Consider the following 17,050-nt stretch of genomic DNA (forward strand, 5'->3'; position numbering starts at 1 on the left):
ATTTTGCATATTAAATGAGCCAAGCTGTGGCAGTTTAAAGTTCTTGGTTTAAGCAGCGAGTAAAATGTTCTAGATATTTCTTGTATCGGTGATATTTTTGTGTCATTTTTATGTATTAAAAATCTCAGGCTTATTTGTACAAGTTAATTGCTTCCATCACAATTAATAGATATTTGCCACAGGCATTACCACCCAGGGTTCCCTTTTCTCTGATTGATGCCCTGGAAGATCCTCAAATTTGCAAGATGAGAGGTTTATTTCCAACTAGCTAGCCCCCTTGGTCCTATGTGTGCCTTGCAACCTGGAGAATGGATTCGGTCTTTCCCCTTGACCAGGGGTAGGGAACCTGCGGCTCTCCAGATGTTCAGGAACTACAATTCCCATCAGCCTCTGTCAGCATGGCCAATTGGCCATGCTGGTAGGGGCTGATGGGAATTGTAGTTCCTGAACATCTGGAGAGCCGCAGGTTCCCTACCCCTGCCCTTGACTCTTCACTAGGTCTCATTTTAAAGGTCTTCTTAGGGAAGGAACATTCCATGGTTCCTCCACTGCCCCTCCCCCCGCTCTGGAGGTTGATTTTCTATAGTGACAGAGCCTGAGACCAATGGGGGCACCTGTTTGGAATTCTCCTCATTTTGCACCACCCTCCTGGACTTCCCCATGAAGCTGCATTCAAAGCTCAGCCAGGTTGAAAGTGTCCGAGACTGCTTGTTTTCTTCCCTGTAGGAGGTTAAGAGCTCGTGTATCTAATCTGGAGGAACAGGTTTGATTCCCAGCTCTGCCACCTGAGCTGTGGAGGCTTATCTGGGAAATTCAGATTAGCCTGTACACTCCCACACTCGCCAGCTGGGTGACCTTGGGCTAGTCACAGCTTTTCAGAGCTCTCTCAGCTCCACCCACCTCACAGGGTGTTTGTTGTGAGGGGGGAAGGGCAAGGAGATTGTAAGCCCCTTTGAGTCTCCTGCAGGAGAGAAAGGGGGGATATAAATCCAAACTCTTCTTCTTCTTCTTGGGATATCCTGGACACTGTGATCCACAGCCAGCCCTCAGCTGCAAATCTGGCCTTGGCTGCATGTCCTCAACCATTGCCACCTCTCCTCACCTCTGGGGGCTGTCAGACCCAAAGGTACATTGGACAATAGTTCCTAGAATGAGGTATCTTGTCACAACCCTACCTGTTAAGTAAGTAACAAGCCTTTATTGGCATAAAATAAACATACAAAACAAGCATACAAAACCTGCCCACCATTGCTCACAGTCATAGACACTGGTACTAAAATATATACATGGTCCTTCTGTAACTATAAAACATTATTTCAGCTAAGTTGACTCACTTAAACGTCACTGGATACTGATAGAAGCTAGAAAAATTACTGCTGGCTATATGTGGTCATAATACATAGACATTGATTGGTATTCATCTAGACTTACGTCTATTATCGTTAGCAGAAATTTTGCTACATTCTCGCACACTGTGGGATCCATGTTGTTCAAAAGCATAGGTATCTTAAAAAAAAAAAAAAGGCATCGGGTTAGATTATTATACAGCAATGGGACAAGTGCAGATTGTGACATTCTGATTTTTACAAACCTTACACAATGAAAGAGGGTATGATCCAGTGTCTCCACCTGACCCATGTTGCATGGACATAGCCTCCTCTGTTTATCAATTTGTTGATATCTGCCATGGGGAGCAGCATAGAAGGCATTAGATTGAATCTGGCCAAGCGTTAAAGCTCTTCTTAATTTAGGGTTGCGTGATCCAATGTACATAAGTGGCTATGTGTCCTCGTTCAAGTGGAATAAGAAGGGTCAGGGGGGAAGACGTTTTCCTCGGAGCTGTTATCTTGTCCCGATACTCTTGTTCTAATAGCTTTGTTTTCAAGCAGCTATATGCTTCTGATAGGGAAAGAGGGACTAACGACTCTAATGAAAAGCCAAGAGTGTTGATTTTTCCCTCAACTAGTTTCAGCCACCTAGAATTTGCATAGTCGGAAAGCATGAGGTGTAGCAAACTGGAGCGATCCTGCAAATAGTGGATACGTAGCCAGTATCTGACAGTTCTCAGCCAGGCCATTGTGGTATATGATATTTGCCCGAGTTCTAAACATAGGGCTGCATATGAAGCACAATTTGGTAAGCCCATAATTTTATGGAAAAAACGGAACCCTACCTGTTGCTGTATTGAGCCTGGCTATGGTCCGCTGGGTGCCTGGTCTTGCTGCACTGCATCTTCCAGGTTCCTTAGGGTTCTGGGGTTCTTTGGCAGCCCAGGCTGCATTTCTTCCCATTCCAACCCTTGCTAAGGTCAGGCAGCCCAGAGATCAGATTTGCTACTGCAATGAATTGCTGCAGAAAGCCGCCCCTGGATAAACTAATTTATTAACTTTTTCTGTTATATGTGAATTTTCTATTATAATGTTGTCTTCTCCACGTTCCACTATTATTAAACTCATCACCAAATGTCAAAAGAGTCCTGCTTTCTGAAGTCGCGGAAGTGATTTCTGGCTCAATGTTTTTGAGCTATCCAAGTCTTGTCAAAGGGTTTAGGTGCAGAAGTACAGCAAATGCGTCTATGCACAAAGCTACATTGCATACTGCTGAACCAAATATTCATATAGCAAAATGTGTCTGACCTGCAGAATGACAGGAACATGCAGTCACGAGAACACACTGAAAGTAGGAATTGTTGCAAAGAGCCATGTCAGAAAGCCATCTGACAAGGATTCCATTGCAGTGGTGACTCCTGGCTGAATCAGAGGACTGTTTTCTCAGAAATAAATCAGTTGTGGCATCACTTTGCTGGAAACGGGACCAATGAGCTTGGGAACACCAGTGAAGCACCATGTCTAGACCACCACTGGCACAAGCCATTGTTGGAGTCGCTTCCCATAAATACTCTGTGCAATCCAAAAGTCACTGTGCAAAATAGCAATTCCTAATTAATAGACCAAAGTTGATTACATGCTGAAAGGATGTTTTGTGCAGTTTTTTACAAAAAGAAAAACCTTGATATTTTGTTTAAAATAAATCTCCTGTTCACTATATCGCCTACAGCCAAAACCCTACAGATGGCTACCAGCTTTGTAAACATACTTGGCCTAATTTTGAAACGCTAGTTTCGCAGGTCAGCATGAAATCAAAATTAATTTTATACAGAAAATATACAGAAAGCAGCCTTTTAGATACACTGGAGATATATATATCCAGATACCCAAATGTTTCCAACTCAAGTATTCGATGCAACTCAAACGTGAGTTTGGGACATCAAAGGCTTTATTCACACCTATTGCCCTTTGGTAAATAATTTTTCATAATGCCCCAACTTCATGATGAAGTTGTAGTACAAAAAAACTTGAACAGCCACCCCCCCCCCAAAAAAACTTTACTAAAAATCTTAGATGGGGTATACCCCAAGGTCAGACAAGTCACAATCAGCCTGCAAAAGCAGGTTGTGATCAGAGACATGGTGATAAGGCTCTGTTTGTGGAATACTCTCCACACTGAAGTTCATCTGGAACCCCATCAACAACAAAATATGTTTCTACTTTACTTTTCAGATACAGAAGGTTTTGCTACCTGATGCAATTTAGATTTCTATTGTGTATGTTGTTTACAAACTCACAACAAGCCAAAAAGCAGCAGTAGGGGAAACAGCTGGAGAGGGTTAAGCAGCCTCCCAAAACTTCTTTTAGTGAACACACACACACACACACACACACACATAAACACACAGAAAGGCACACATGACTATTTTTCAGCTGTAATTTGTCTCCAAGTTTTATCACTATAATTCCAAACAGCAATGCTGGCTACTGTCCTTACATATCACTGAACTTTCTACAAATAAAACAGTGGAAAAGCTCAACCAAAATCTGACTTTAATTTTCATTAGGCCAGTTTCTATCAGCATAACTGGGTTTTCACTTTTGGATAGTTGCTATAGGTGCATTTTTCCTTATAATAGCCAGCATATAAGAAAAGCAATTGGAAATTCTATTTATTTCTTAAATGTCATCTCATTCATGATGGGAAAGATGTCGATCATTTTGGGTGAGATTGAAAAAATTCCCTCAAAACTCAGTCATAGTGATCTGAGACATGAAGACTGGAGGAAGAGTGTTATAAAGCCTTCACTCACAGCACTGGCTTGGCTGTTTTCATTCCCTTCCCTTCCCCTCCCCTCATCTTAACTAAGCTGCAAGTACATGGTGGGTTGGCTCCAGCAGTGAAGCTCCCAGGGGGCGGGAGTGTGCTTAATGCTTAGGCTATTTGCAATTTGGAGTCCGCGAGGCTTGTGGAGTCACGTGATTCCCCTACAGTTCGGCCTAAGCTCCCACACTTCACTTTAGGAAACCAAGTCCAGGCTGCAGAACAGGAGCCTTCCTTGTTCTGGTAGAGACTACATTTCCAGGAGACCACAGGAAATGTAGTTCCCATCCAGAACAGGAAAACCTATTCTGCAACCTGCTTCATTACCTAAAAGTGAAAATGGGAAGGCATGCTGTGAGAGACCCATGAAAAGTCAGAGTGTGCACCGGGCCATCTCCTGAAGCCCAGCTAAGCCTCTGGTTGGCTCACACCCACACAAGTGTTGGCGAAAACTCTTCTTACAGGCATAATATTTTACTCTACTAGAATGATTTCTTGGTACACTAGGAAAACAGACACTAGACGAAAACATAAACAAGACTTTATGTCATTCTCTGATCAGAACCATTTAATTAATACTTCCATAAGTTAATGTTTTAAAAGATTACTAAAGCAAACCGCATAAATGGCTTGGATTGTCCTCAAGTTCTCTTGTTAAAATGCCCTTGTGTGACTATCCAAACACCAACATCAAAATCATAAGCTCTCCATGCATACTTGAAGCTGCCTCTTACTGAAACAGACCCGCCATGGTCCATCAAGGACAGTATTATCTATCAGACTGATGTTGGCTCTCCCGGGTCTCAAGCAGAGGCCTTTCACCTACTTGTATTTTTTCCACTGGAGATGCCCAGGATTGAACTTGGGATCTTCTGCATTCAAAGCAGATGTTTTACCACAGTGCCACACCCCCATTCAGATACAGGTTGCCTCTACCTTAATGATATATCTGAATAACTATCAGAATAAGCATGAAAAGTAGTTAAAAGATAATTTCCTCCAGCTGTACTTTCTGTCCACAGTTTATTGTTAAGACTGGCGGCTCAAGTACATAAACTGGACAGTGAGGAAGGAATCAGAGTAGTTTCACTCCATCAAAGACTATACTCCAATCAATCAAGTTTGGCAAAGGAAGGGGAAGTTTGGCCTTGGTTGTGAAGAGACCAAACTGTGGCATTTAGTAAATGTATAGCCAAACTATTAATTTTGTGCAAGAGTTTAGGAAGACTGACTCTCAGCTCTCTCCCTTCCCAATTATCAAGCAATACCACTGTAACCCATTTTCAAAAAAAAGGCTTTGTGTTAAAAAGCCTTGGTTATTGCATACAAAAGGAGAAATGCATGCAGAACCTATTTTTGGGCACAGTTCTTTATTTAGTTTTAGTGTTGAAGGAAATGTAGCTCCTACCTGGGCTCAGGTAAGTGGGTGGTAACACTTATTCTGGATTCAGGAACTCAAAATAGAAGAGTGTAAGTTTCTTCACATCGATGTAGTAAACACAAAAGTAGCAATTCATTTTTATCTACTACACTTGCGGGATACAACCTCACTTTTGCAAAACAAAATATTTCACTTTCTACCTATGCCTTCCACAACAGACTTGAAATGACCAGAATTTCCAGGTAGTAGGTTAGACATTTGAACACTTTCAGGAACAAACAATCAAATCACTGCTTTAACCCCAAAAAACAGATCCAATTTTTTTAAGTCTGAAAAGCTGCCCAGAATTTTTTTTAAAAATAAATAATTTTCATTTTATCAACAAAGAATTATAGGAAAGGGGAAAAACATTTTAAATGTCTGATGTTTGTTCTTATTTGTACTTTTTTGTTATTCTTTTAACTCTTCGCCTCACTTCAGAATATGGAGGATTTATGATTTTATATATCATGAGTCACATCCATTGATCTCCCAAGCTAGGCTAATTTTGTATTCCACATATAACCATCATTACATAAAAAATATTAACAACATTGTGTTAATTTAACAGAGTACCTAAAGTGGCGTCACCACCTTTTAGAGCCTTGGAATTTTGAGAGGAGGTGGAAATTAAGGGGAAGAAGAGAGAAAGAGAAGAGGGAATGAAAACATGGAAAACCTGAGGGGGGAAATATTGGGAGAATACAAAAAGGGAAGCCTGAAAAACCCAGGTGCTTACCAGTCTTCCTGATCTTCCAGTGACTGTGGCTGTACTGATCACATGGAAAAACCTCTCACTTTGATGAGTGCAACCAATAACACACCTTGCCTTACAATGGCCCTGTTCACTTTCTGAAAAATTAGACAAGTACTGGGAAAATGGGTGCCATGGCACCTATGGGTGTCATGTTGGAGAACTCTGACCTAATGGATAAACCTCAGTAATAACATTGGCCTTCAAGTCTATTTTCTGTGACAAGTCAGTGATGATATGGAAAGAGCCAATTAGTCGTCATACCAGTCACACCAGTTTTACATCAGTGAATGCCAAGAGCATGACATGCACTAACGTAAGAGCGAGAAATCAGAACAAGTTCTTGGAATGAAAGAAGCCTACTTCCTATCAGTCTAGCTAATCTTTTCAGCTCAGAACAATCACTGTGCATTCATGTACGTGATCCTGGGTTATCATGAAACCTAGTGAACTTAAAACTCTTTTCATAAATACATATATGATATAAAGAGGAGAGTGAAGACTACACATCACAGAGTGAACATGCATGCTAGTTGTGGAATATCCTATAATAGGCAAGGCAGATACTGTTTTTCCCCACTATTTACACAGTAGCAGGGAGCTTAGGTCAACAGAGGCTCCCAGCTGTGCACAGCACATGGCACTGACAACACAGAACAGAAATGTTTAGTATTACATGCTAATCAATGCAATCTGAAGATATCCTGTGAATCCTAAATAATAGTGTGAAGGGCCAAACTGTGGCTTTTGAGTAATGTATAGCCAACTATTAATTTTGTGCAAGAAAAGGAACAAAAGTAGAATTAAAAGGACATTATTATGCCTAGTTGCTTTAAATGTTTCTTTTTAGTTCTGTTAATGTCTGGTGTCAACTCACATGAACATTTTCATGCAACAGTCAGGTAGGTAAAGTCAACTTGGCCTCTGGACTAACTCACCAGACAGTTACAAGCCATCTGTGCTATAATAGCTGCTGCTGGCTCATAATTCTGTCCTTGGCCTGATCAAAACCAGAGTAGTCTCAGTTATCCCGGGAAATAATGAAGTGACAAAACACGACTTTAGAGTTGTCAGTTTATCAGTGTAATCCTAAACCCGCTCACTAAAGTACAAGCCCTAAACTCACCTAGATTTACTTCCAATAAAGATCATTCTTTCAGGATCTATTCCCACAATGTTACTGCTACATGAAAGGCTCTGTTGTCAGTCCAATGGAATATGGTACCCTGGAAATCCTCCTAATCTTTAAAAATATGTATTGCAAGTTAAAATATTTTGTAGCCTTACTTGTAGAACTATGTGTCCCATGATGTGTAATAAAGACACATAGTTCTTCTAGGGCGATTCTGCACATGAGTAAAATAGATTCAACCCAGTTCCCTGTGAAGGGTACTGACCTGGGTCGAAGCTACTGTTGTTCCCCACTGCAACCAGCTTGATCCCGAAGCACGAGGGTGCAGAAACATCCTGTGCCCTTCTTAAGCGGCTCGTTCGATTGGCTACTGTTCTACGAAGTCTATTCCCATTATCACCGCGTTATAAAAAAACTGCCACAGGAATGGAGGGACGAAGGTGGCGTTTTATTGGCACAGCTGTACGCATGCCGAAACACTCCAGCTGTGATTGGTTTGAATGGGGACTCCTGGCGCCAGAGACTCAAGACTTTACTGGAATCGAGGCTGAGTTGTGCCGTGGTTCCTGAAAAATGTAGTAGTTCCCAACTGGGTTGGAAATTTGAAGCCGCTATTACGACGGGCGAAGCCTGGTACAAAACCGCGTCGATCCCGAAGTAGTTGTGTGGAGCACTTAGGTTGAGCAGCAGGCTTGAACTTGGAGTGAATAGCGCAGAGATCGAGGTCGACCGAATTATGCTAATGCGCTTCACCTTCTCCCCAGCCCCTTAACAAGTCACTTAATTATTTTACCAAGAACAAAAGGGGTGACTTGTATTGCTGGTGACGCAGTTTTGAGTTGTGCCCTCACTAGGGAATAATATAATCAAATGCTACAATTTCTCAGAAAAGACCATAAACAACAGTTGTTAAGGCATGCTGGTATTACCAGATTATTCTTTCAACAGCTTAATGTATATCCCATTTTCAGTAGAATCCAGGCCAAGTTACCCTAAAGGAAGGTAAAGATGAGCGCCTTAGACTTTTTGCGAACCTGCCACTGCTACTAATACAAAAAAAGAGAAACTCGATTCTATGTTTTCAACAAAGGTTACCCATTAAAGTAGTCTATCTCATAAGCTGTTCGAGCACTGCCAAGTAATATGTATTGCTTATTAAAGACCTGAAATGAACCACGTGCACCTGTTCTAACCAATGATAGTGTTCAGAAATGCACTACGTCCCCAATTACTGGAACGTCACTCAGCAGCCTGAAGCCACCAACTTCTAATTAGCTTGATAAAATGATTAAATGTCTTGTTAAAGGGCTGGGGAGAGGGTGATGGTAACATAATTAGAAAAGCAATTCTGTTTTTATGACATATCGTGTGACATGTAGTTTTACGCAGCACAGTCCCAAGGTAGCCCTGAGAAAAGTTTTCTAAATTGAACTTCCCCAATACCATATGCACTGAGCTCAAAAACTGATTTCAACTTTTCTTTTGTTTTTTAAAAAAACTACCTTCACAGAGAAATAACTAAAAGCAAACAACATTGACTGTGCGTATGACAACTCGTAAAACTTTATATCACAATATATCCGTCAGTCTTTGAAGTACCACAAGGCTTTTAAAGAACATTTTCCAGGTAGGTGGAGCAGGCTAGAGTGTGCACAGGGGCGCAGAAGAAGTCGTTTCAGAGGGGGCCTCAAAATCGATCAACTGAATTGCGTATTAAACTTTTCCCATTAGCAAATTGCGTGTCAACAGGACTATGAAATCCACTACATTTCCCAGGAGACCCTGGGAAATGTAGTTCCCACCAGAACAGGAAGGCCTGTTCTGCAGCCTGCTCGGTTTTCTAAAGTAAGTGGGAGGGGCGCTGCTGTGGGTGGGGGGGGGCGGCGAAAAAGTCAGAGTGTGCACCGGGCGCACTCTGGCCCAGCTACGCCTCTGGTTGGCTCCCACCCCCACACAAGTGTTGGCAACTCTTCTTACAGGCATAATATTTTACTCACTAGGAATGATTTCTTCGAACACACTAGGAAAACACGCACTAGGAAACATAAACAAGACTTTATGTCATTCTCTGATCAGAACCATTTAATTAATACTTCCATAGTTAATGTTTTAAAAGATTACTAAAGCAAACATAAATGACTTGGATTATTCCTCAAGTTCTCTCTGTTGTACCCTTATGTGACTATCCAAACACCAACATCAAAATCATAAGCCCATGCATACTTGAAGCTGCCTCTTACTGAAACAGACCCATGGTCCATCAAGGACAGTATTATCTATCAGACTGATGTTGGCTCTCCAGGGTCTAAAGCAGAGGCCTTTCACCTACTTGTATTTTTTCCACTGGAGATGCCCAGGATTGAACTTGGGATCTTCTGCATTCAAAGCAGATGTTTTACCACAGTGCCACACCCCCATTCAGATACAGGTTGCCTCTACCTTAATGATATCTGAATAACTATCAGAATCGCATGAAAGTAGTTAAAAGATAATTTCCCCCAGCTGTACTTTCTGTCCACAGTTATTGCTACACTGCGGCTCAAGTACATAAACTGGACAGTGAGGAAGGAATCAGAGGTTTCACTCCATCTAAGCTATACTCCAATCAATCGTTTGGCAAGGAAGGGGAAGTTTGGCCCTTGGTTGTGAAGGGCCAAACTGTGGCTTTTGAGTAATGTATAGCCAACTATTAATTTTGTGCAAGAGTTTAGGAAGACTGACCTCAGCTCTCCCCTTCCCAATTATCAAGCAATACCACTGTAACCCATTTTTCAAAAAGGCTTTGTGCTCAAAAGCCTTGGTTATTGCATACAAAAGGAGAAATGCATGCAGAACCTATTTTTGGGCACAGTTCTTTATTTAGTTTTAGTGTTGAAGGAAATGTAGCTCCTACCTGGGCTCAGGTAAGTGGGTGGTAACACTTATTCTGGATTCAGGAACTCAAAATAGAAGAGTGTAAGTTTCTTCACATCAATATATGCTTCATGTAATTCCATTTTTATCTACTACACTGCAGGATACAACTCACTTTTTGCAAACAAAATATTTCACTTTCTACCTATGCCTTCCTATGACTTGAAATGACCAGAATTTGTGGTAGGTTAGACATTTGAACACTTTCAGGAACAAACAATCAAATCACTGCTTTAACCCCAAAAAACAGATCCAATTTTTTTAAGTCTGAAAAGCTGCCCAGAATTTTTTTTAAAAATAAATAATTTTCATTTTATCAACAAAGAATTATAGGAAAGGGGAAAAACATTTTAAATGTCTGATGTTTGTTCTTATTTGTACTTTTTTGTTATTCTTTTAACTCTTCCCCCGCCCCCCAGAATATGGATTTATGATTTTATATATCATGAGTCACATCCATTGATCTCCCAAGCTAGGCTAATTTTGTATTCCACATATAACCATCATTACATAAAAAATATTAACAACATTGTGTTAATTTAATAGAGTACCTAAAGTGGCGTCACCACCTTTTAGAGCCTTGGAATTTTGAGAGGAGGTGGAAATTAAGGGGAAGAAGAGAGAAAGAGAAGAGGGAATGAAAACATGGAAAACCTGAGGGGGGAAATATTGGGAGAATACAAAAAGGGAAGCCTGAAAAACCCAGGTGCTTACCAGTCTTCCTGATCTTCCAGTGACTGTGGCTGTACTGATCACATGGAAAAACCTCTCACTTTGATGAGTGCAACCAATAACACACCTTGCCTTACAATGGCCCTGTTCACTTTCTGAAAAATTAGACAAGTACTGGGAAAATGGGTGCCATGGCACCTATGGGTGTCATGTTGGAGAACTCTGACCTAATGGATAAACCTCAGTAATAACATTGGCCTTCAAGTCTATTTTCTGTGACAAGTCAGTGATGATATGGAAAGAGCCAATTAGTCGTCATACCAGTCACACCAGTTTTACATCAGTGAATGCCAAGAGCATGACATGCACTAACGTAAGAGCGAGAAATCAGAACAAGTTCTTGGAATGAAAGAAGCCTACTTCCTATCAGTCTAGCTAATCTTTTCAGCTCAGAACAATCACTGTGCATTCATGTACGTGATCCTGGGTTATCATGAAACCTAGTGAACTTAAAACTCTTTTCATAAATACATATATGATATAAAGAGGAGAGTGAAGACTACACATCACAGAGTGAACATGCATGCTAGTTGTGGAATATCCTATAATAGGCAAGGCAGATACTGTTTTTCCCCACTATTTACACAGTAGCAGGGAGCTTAGGTCAACAGAGGCTCCCAGCTGTGCACAGCACATGGCACTGACAACACAGAACAGAAATGTTTAGTATTACATGCTAATCAATGCAATCTGAAGATATCCTGTGAATCCTAAATAATAGTGTGAAGGGCCAAACTGTGGCTTTTGAGTAATGTATAGCCAACTATTAATTTTGTGCAAGAAAAGGAACAAAAGTAGAATTAAAAGGACATTATTATGCCTAGTTGCTTTAAATGTTTCTTTTTAGTTCTGTTAATGTCTGGTGTCAACTCACATGAACATTTTCATGCAACAGTCAGGTAGGTAAAGTCAACTTGGCCTCTGGACTACCTCACCAGACAGTTACAAGCCATCTGTGCTATAATAGCTGCTGCTGGCTCATAATTCTGTCCTTGGCTGATCAAAACCAGGTAGTCTCAGTTATCAGAAATAATGAAGTGACAAAACACGACTTTAGAGTTGTCAGTTTATCAGTGTAATCCTAAACCCGCTCACTAAAGTACAAGCCCTAAACTCACCTAGATTTACTTCCAATAAAGATCATTCTTTCAGGATCTATTCCCACAATGTTACTGCTACATGAAAGGCTCTGTTGTCAGTCCAATGGAATATGGTACCCTGGAAATCCTCCTAATCTTTAAAAATATGTATTGCAAGTTAAAATATTTTGTAGCCTTACTTGTAGAACTATGTGTCCCATGATGTGTAATAAAGACACATAGTTCTTCTAGGGCAGTGGTGGCGAACCTTTGGCACTCCAGATGTTATGGACTACAATTCCCATCAGCCCCTAAAATTGGCCGCTGATGGGAATTATGGTCTGCCCCCTCGGAATACCTAGAAAATTCTGCACATGAGTAAAATAGATTCAACCCAGTTCCCTGTGAAGGGTACTGACCTGGGTCGAAGCTACTGTTGTTCCCCACTGCAACCAGCTTGATCCCAGCTCGGAGGGTGGAAACATCCTGTGCCTCTTCGCCGCTCCGTTCCGATTGGCTACTGTTCTACAGTCTATTCCCACACACGTTATAAAAAAAACTGCCACAGGAATGGAGGGACGAAGGTGGCGTTTTTTTTATTGGCCAGCTGTACGCATGCCCGAAACACTCAGCTGTGATTGGTTGAATGGGGGACTCCTGGCGCCAGAGATTCCGCACTTTACTGGAATCGAGCTGAGTTCGAGCGTGGTTCCCTGAAAAAGTAGTAGTTCCCAACTGGAGTTGGAAATTTGACCGTTACACGGGGCGAAGCTGGTACAAAACCACGTCGATCCCAGTAGTTGTGTGGAGCACTTAGGTTGAACGCAGCTTGAACTTAGGTCGATAACGCAAGTGCGGAATCGACCCTAATTATGCTACCTTCACCTTCTCCCCAGCCCCTTAACAAGTCACTTAATTATTTTACCAAGAACAAAAGGGGTGACTTGTATTGCTGGTGACGCAGTTTTGAGTTGTGCCCTCACTAGGGAATAATATAATCAAATGCTACAATTTCTCAGAAAAGACCATAAACAACAGTTGTTAAGGCATGCTGGTATTACCAGATTATTCTTTCAACAGCTTAATGTATATCCCATTTTCAGTAGAATCCAGGCCAAGTTACCCTAAAGGTAAAGATGAGCGCCTTAGACTTTTTGCGAACCTGCCACTGCTACTAATACAAAAAAAGAGAAACTCTATTCTATGTTTTCAACAAAGGTTACCCATTAAAGTAGTCTATCTCATAAGCGGTTCGAGCACTGCCAATTAATATGTATTGCTTATTAAAGACCTGAACTGAACCACGTGCACTGTTCTAACCAATGATAGTGTTCAGAAATGCTACGTCCCCAATTGCTGGAACGTCACCAGCAATACAAGCCACCCTTCTAGTGCTTGATAAAATGATTAAATGTCTTGTTAAAGGGCTGGGGAGAGGGTGATGGTAACATAATTAGAAAAGCAATTCTGTTTTTATGACATATCGTGTGACATGTAGTTTTATGCAGCACAGTCCCAAGGTAGCCCTGAGAAAAGTTTTCTAAATTGAACTTCCCCAATACCATATGCACTGAGCTCAAAAACTGATTTCAACTTTTCTTTTGTTTTTTAAAAAAACTACCTTCACAGAGAAATAACTAAAAGCAAACAACATTGACTGTGCGTATGACAACTCGTAAAACTTTATATCACAATATATCCGTCAGTCTTTGAAGTACCACAAGGCTTTTAAAGAACATTTTCCAGGTAGGTGGAGCAGGCTAGAGTGTGCACAGGGGCGCAGAAGAAGTCGTTTCAGAGGGGGCCTCAAAATCGATCAACTGAATTGCGTATTAAACTTTTCCCATTAGCAAATTGCGTGTCAACAGGACTATGAAATCCCCTTATTCTCCATTTGTTTCAATTCACTTACAGACTCTTGGCCATTTTGGAGACAGGTTCTTCTCTGCCAGTCCCCTATAAACGGGACTCCACCACAGCTGAAGCCTCCCAGCCCAGGCGACTGACAATCCTCTCTATGCCACGCAATGCAATGGAAACGACCCTCCTTTGACCAACTAGGTGCTGCCCGCTCAAGGAGGAAATGAAAACCCCTCGCCTTCCCCCCGACACTTACTTTGCCAGCTCAGCCGCTCCCTAGGCAGGAGGCTGTTTCAAGCGTCACTCAAACTCTCAACGGGTACAGGAACCAGCTTTAGAGTGAAGCCCCAAAGGGAAGAGAACCCTCCGGATACTCGAAGCACGTTAGCCTGACAACATGTTGTATTAGTCATTCATATGGGGAGGGTGGAGGGAACGCCGCACCGCGACGCCTTCTGGGCATTGTAGTTCAGTCCGGCTTCCTGCTTCCCTCTCACCATTAAACTACGACTCCCGAGGAGCAGAGCGAAGCGCATGTGCAGTTTGGCACCCAAGCCTGGCTGGTCCCAATCAGGTTGAGAGTTGGGTGCGCGTTTCAGCGTCGCAGGCAGGAGGGTTGCAATTGAATCTTGAGTCGTCTGATTTTTGTAGCTTGTGGCTGGGACTGCTTCTCCTGAAATGATTCAAAGTGCGGTTAGAGGCTTCGATCTCCTGTAGTTTGTATGCTTCTGCAATCTCTGCCCTTCTCTGATGCAAAGTCTCCTAGGTGGATTTCGCACAGCAGATTTATAACAAGTTGCAGTCGTTGTAAATGAATTCGTTTTCGTTTATAAAAAGGAAAAACGAGTTCATTTATAACGATTGCAACTCGTTATAAATATGCTGTGCGGAATAAGCCCTAGAGCTGCAGCAGCTTTGCTACCTGCGCAGCCCGATCCTTTGCACCTTTGTTAGGTACGACATAGGCAGAACTGGAGGGAGACACTGGCCGAAGACTGCCGTTCTTTGTACCATGAGAATAGGACTTCCATTCGACTGAACTGTAGTCTTTATTATTTGTAGACAATACTATTTGTGGACAATACTATTGATCTTTTAACCTCCTAATCTTTTTCCTCTCCAAACTTCCTGCTTTACATCACTTGCTGATCAAAGGATTCTTTTGCCTTTGCCTCCAGAGGGAGGGATGATTGCCATGGTAACAAACACACAACTTATTGAAATAAACACAGACACTTTATTTGTGGTAATAAAATTGGCCATCGCCATAGCATTTATTGGCAGAAAGACAGAAGAGCGTGGCGCAGCATGGGGGTCTGATCTGATAGCTGGGCAGCCAGGCAGGCTGACCCAAAGCAGCTTTCCTCAAACCCGCTGTTTGAGGAAAATGAATTCACCCTTGAGTTAAAGGAGGGCAGCAATGAAAGGGGGAATTCCAGACCGGCGGACGGCCGCATTCTGAAGAATCCCCCATTTGCTGAGGGGGGCGCAAGCTGTCTCAACCCAAGCAGGGCTGCCAGACCCCAGGCTTGCTCCACCCCTACCTCATAGGGAGGTTCCCAAAGGGGGAGAGCAAGCAGCTTCCCCAGGCAAGATCAGTCCCCCATGCGCAAATCGACAATGGCTATGACAAGGATAAAGCAAGAACAATAGCCTCTGTACCCCAGAAAAGAAAGGGGAGAGGTGGGTGGGACAATCTCCCGGCGGGGCAAAAGAGGGGCCGCACGTGGCCTGTCCCCGGCTTAAATGGGGAAGGGGTGGTCTGGGCGGCTGTCGCCAGGGCTCTGCGACCTGACGTCAACCCCCCCCCCCCAGCCAATCAGCAAGCGAGGCCATGCCTGATGCCGCCCCCTTCCCCTGGTGGCAAATGGCGGCCGCGGTAAGTCGCGGGCCACCTCCTTATCAAAAGTCAAACAGTGTCATTTTCCCATTATCTGTATCCATATTCTCATTGACTTTCTCAAAGAATAGTGGGTCCAAACAGTGTCAACTACCTAAACTGGAAACTGGGAGTTAGAAAGACCAAGTATATAATCATTTCCAATTCTATAGTCTTTTATCACGCAAAGTCTTTGTTGCAGCTCCATTTTACCAGTTTTCCAGGGTTTTTTTTCTTCAGATTACAGCAAACCCAGTTTTGGCTCCTTGGCTCTATAACAGGAACCGCGTTACACACGAGGCAGTGGCTACTTGATTTAAAACCAATGTAATATAATTCAAGCAAAATTGTTATATCTTAATTTCTGTAACACCTTTTGTGATTTTATCAGCATGATCTGAGAACATATATACAAAAATATACACAAAATACTTTCTTTCTACAATCTTTTAACTGTGGCTTTCCAATCATAATTCAATAACTAAATACAGTACATTCATGAATTAGTGTCATTTGCAAACAACATAGTCTTAAGAACATAAGAACATAAGAACTAGCCTGCTGGATCAGACCAGAGTCCATCTAATCCAGCACTCTGCTACTCGCAGTGGCCCACCAGGTGCTTTGGGGAGCTCATGTGCAGGATGTGAAAGCAACGGCCTTCTGCTGCTGCTGCTCCTGAGCACCTGGTCTGCTAAGGTATTTGCAATCTGAGATCAAGGAGGATCAAGATTGGTCTTACATAACAATATTGTTGTCAAAGTAAGTACTCTGTGATATAAGCAAGTTCTTTAAAAAAAATTTTACAGTAAATATTCCAGAAGAGCAGATAAGCTGAATGTTGTGTCTGGAGGAGGTGTCCCTATAAAAGGCACAGCACAAAAGAGGATGCCCTCCAAAAGAGTCACAAACAATTCTTTAGAAACATAAACATCTACTCAGTACTAATGTGACGTTTTCAATAGGAGTGTTCTTCTTCAGAGTTATGATAAGTAGTATACACATCAATTAGGCCAATACCGAAGGTGCTCTGTAAAAAATAGTGGCAATTCACTATCTGCAGACAGTGTCTTCACAGGGGCATAACGAGGCAGCCCTGGGCAAACTGTAGCCCTGTATAAATAATAAA

At 42.1% G+C, this 17,050-nt stretch overlaps 1 protein-coding gene across 2 annotated transcripts in view; it reads right to left on the reverse strand.

Annotated features, from left to right (window-relative positions):
* The window catches only part of TRABD (TraB domain containing), a 49,043-nt gene extending 34,570 nt beyond the window's left edge, over window positions 1-14,473 (reverse strand). For both annotated transcript variants that reach the window (XM_048499712.1, XM_048499713.1), the window contains exon 1: window positions 14,299-14,473. The gene's annotated coding sequence lies outside the window, so the exon portion shown is untranslated. The remainder of the gene's footprint in view (window positions 1-14,298) is intronic.
* Between the last annotated feature and the right edge of the window lie 2,577 nt (window positions 14,474-17,050).

The sequence above is a fragment of the Sphaerodactylus townsendi genome, linkage group LG06 (assembly GCF_021028975.2).
Source record: "Sphaerodactylus townsendi isolate TG3544 linkage group LG06, MPM_Stown_v2.3, whole genome shotgun sequence".
NCBI lineage: Eukaryota > Metazoa > Chordata > Lepidosauria > Squamata > Sphaerodactylidae > Sphaerodactylus > Sphaerodactylus townsendi.